The 3702-nt window shown below is 42.6% G+C and overlaps 1 non-coding gene across 1 annotated transcript; it reads right to left on the reverse strand.

The window, feature by feature from the left end:
- Positions 1-2397: 2397 nt before the first annotated feature.
- On the reverse strand, positions 2398-2472 carry Trnat-ugu (transfer RNA threonine (anticodon UGU)). The gene has a single exon. It is a non-coding gene; the product is annotated as a tRNA-Thr (tRNA).
- Between the last annotated feature and the right edge of the window lie 1230 nt (positions 2473-3702).

The following is a 3702-nucleotide window of genomic DNA, read 5'->3' on the forward strand; positions in this document are numbered from 1 at the left end:
AGACCAGGATTAGCACCCGAGTCCCCTGGTTACTAGGGAGAGGCAATGATCACTGTGTCCGAATTACACAGTGGTCAACAGAATATCACGAACTGCCCGAGCATGCCGTTCGTTAGATCCAAATTCTCAATTTCTCCATAGACTGCTAATGCACTGCTCCTTGAACATAATCCTCCTCCCCTTAATTATACAGTACATGGCCAAAAAAACAGACACCGAATATATGCAAACTTGGCCTTACGAACATTGCAGACGTCGTCTATGTAACACACGTCAAACTTCAAAGAATTTACCAATTCGTTGCATTGTTTACTATAGACCACAAATCAAGTAACGTAAAAAAAGCACTGCGTCTATTGAGCTCATGATTCAGAGTTAAAAAAAAACTAATAAGTCGCCTACATATTACAGTTGCTGCCAAAAGAGGAGAACCATTATTTTCCCACAAAAGGAAATATAGTTAAAATGACGCTTCTATTTCGGTTAGTTTATGCGGTTACTAAAATTTGCCGTGAAAGTTACATAGTGGACTCTACCCTCCCCCCACCAGAAACGTAGTTATCGTGGCTGTTGTGAGACTTTTGTACACAGTTAGAGAAAGTGTGTTAAATGTGGCGCGGACGGAAACACTAGGCTACGCTACAGGGCAATCTGCTCGCACAACGTTTAGTCGGCATTCATAATCGTTGGCGTAAACAACTCTCAATCAAATTACCACCTTCCAACCTAACTTAGATCTCGGGCTACACTACCAATCGGCCTGTCATCACAACCAAATATTCATTGAGTGGGGGTGGGGGGATTTCCTGTATCTCTAGGAAAAACTGTCAGTTTTGTCAGACTCAACAGCAAGATTTACCAATGGTAAACACTTTTTAGACGGCTCGTAATTTTAGAATAGTCCTCTTCGTCTTACTTGGCATAAATTGTTCGCTGGCGTCCCAGCAGCTAGCTCCCTCAGTGTCTGCTTCTGCCATCGCACCACGCCAGTCTGCTGTTGTCCTAGCAGACCGAACGCACCGCACATCCGACACCTTCGGAACCACTCACTGGCCAGTTAGCAACTGAGCGGAACACTGTTTACATCGTGAAAGGAAAACTATGCAAAGATGTACACTTAAATGGCACGACTGAGTAGCACACACACAGTAATATCTGAGGAATGTCCTTCGACACGCGCAGAACGAAAGTCTTCTCGCGAACGTACAGCGTCTCTGAAAAAAAATCTAGTGACTATATTCCGGCGTTACGGCCAGGTTCTCATACAAATGAGCAAAAAAGGGTAAATTTGAAATTTTTTTTGAGACAATGAAAATACATTCGAACGATCTGTTTGGGAATTACGAGTGACAATACTATGAGCTTAATTTTAGATTTTCAATAAAAAATGGCGCCCGTAATTATGATTTGATCAAGGGCTTGCGAGACTGGAGTACGCAGAGTGCGTGCAGTGTGGCACCTCAGATGTTACTTGAATTCAAAAATGGGTAACATCAGTTGATACTACATTATTTCTCTGAACTTGAAAATGGATAACATCAGTCGATAATACATAAAATTAATGGGAGCGCATACCTAACCGCAATGAAACAACCTTAAATTTAACGATACAGTGCTAATTCGAACTTTGAGTTCGATTTTGAGGGGTTTGTTTCACTCCTTATGCCTACTCAAAAATTAGTTAATATTAACAAATGTCATATTATAGCTATAAGTTCCTAAGAAAAGTGTTTACTTTTAGGGGTCAGAGGTAGAAGTTAAGAGATCGAACCACTTTTAATTTATGCTGCATGCCGTTCTGAGAAAATCGTTACTCGAAAAAAAAAGTGTTCAAAGTTTAGGGAAAACATTTAGTTATATTATTACTTCGATTTGCATGAACTGAGTGTTACACATATATTCTTAATGTCGCTGAAAACGAATCTGAAGTCAGATTTTCAATATTCAAAACAGCTAATCCAATACGGAGGGCAAACGATTATGTTTTGACCAATTTTTACCAAAAATGTATTTTCGTTATTTACGTTTAGTCTGCAATTCAAGGAGTATTTATCAGCCCTTCCTCTACCTCTGATTGTTCCTAGACAGCAACTTCCTGTTCTTCTTGGCAGGAAAAGCCGATCTGTCTAAGCTGGATATGCAGCACTCGGCAGCCTGCACCTGATATTCGTCCGTATTTTCGGTGAGTATGTTTGCATGCATTCTGCAGTATGAATCCTTTTGAGCACGTGCGACACGGGACGAGTTATCATCTACATCTATATGGATACCCTGCAAAACACATGTAAGTGCCTGGCAAAGGGTTCATCGAATCACCTACACAACTGATAATTAATTGAAACCCTCAGCTGCCGACAGGTGTTGTTGATACACTTCGATGGGGACAGCTGAAAAGTGTGCCGCTACTGGGACTCGAACCCAGGATCTCCTGCTTACAAGGCAGACGCTCAATCCATCTGAGCTATCGAGGGCACAAATGAACAGCACGACTGCAGGAATTTATCCCTCGCACGCTTCCCGTGAGACTCACACCCCGAACCGCCCACAATCCGATTACGTAATGTACTTAATAGGTATTTGTCCATCCACTCATTACTGGCTCACACTAAGGTGACGATTCCCGTAAGAGTTCCGGCAACCTGTGCGCATTCGCACAGACGAAGGTCAATGGCTGGGTGACGTTTAACCATAGATATGAAGATAGTAACTGTTCTAGAAAGAACAGGCGCCACTGACGACCGTGCAGCTCTTCTAGAATACATGATAGACCGGCCGATGTGGCCGAGCGGTTGTAGGCACTTCAGTCGGGAGCCACGCGACCGCTACGGTCGCAGGTTCAAATCCTGCCTCGAGCATGGATGTGTGTGATGTCCTTAACTTAGTTACGTTTAAGTCGTTCTAAGTTCTAGGAAACTGATGACCTCAGATGTTAAGTCCCAAAGTGCTCAGAGCCATTTGAACCATCAGTCCGTATGTTTGCACACTACTTACAGTAACTTATGCTAAGGACAACACACACACAACCATGCCCGAGGGAGGACTCGAACCTCCAACGGGGGGAGCCGCGCGAACCGTGACAAGGCGTTGGACACATGGCGGGTACCCCGCGCGGCTCATGGCAGCCGTGACACTGCTTCAAACAATGGACTGTAGAAACTTTTGTAAAGCACGGATTAAAAAAAAAAAAACCTTTCCGTTCCAGGAGTCTAGACAAGTACACCTTTAAAAAATGCAACTACAAAGAAATTGAGTTTCCGAACGGGGCAGGGCTTAAAACTTTGAAGAGTTAAATTTTAATGGCCGTTCTCTTGTATGCAAATAGTTTCACAGTAGAAATTTCTCTAGTTTTATTTATTTATTTATTTTTTGCTGTAGGTAAAGAAGGATAGGATTCTGAGAAGGGGGAAGTGTGGGGGGGAGGAATCTCGCCTCTCCCACCTTGGAATTCTCAGTACAGAATTTTTATTCATTACGAGATTCTCAGCCACTTGCAGAAGTGATTTCGCGTGATTCTGCAAAACTTTTCCTTTAGCCAATCGTAGCAACTATAGGATTCCGTTCCTGCTGCATGACATGTCTCGGAACTTAAACTGACCAACTTATTTGCATAAAGAGCTAGCTTATCATCCGCTTCTTTACTTACTTAGACCGTTCATGGTCTGCAAAGCATTTTTTCTTTAATCGTTTTTTTATGTCTTTTAT

The sequence above is a fragment of the Schistocerca gregaria genome, unplaced genomic scaffold (genome assembly GCF_023897955.1).
Source record: "Schistocerca gregaria isolate iqSchGreg1 unplaced genomic scaffold, iqSchGreg1.2 ptg000356l, whole genome shotgun sequence".
Taxonomy (NCBI): domain Eukaryota; kingdom Metazoa; phylum Arthropoda; class Insecta; order Orthoptera; family Acrididae; genus Schistocerca; species Schistocerca gregaria.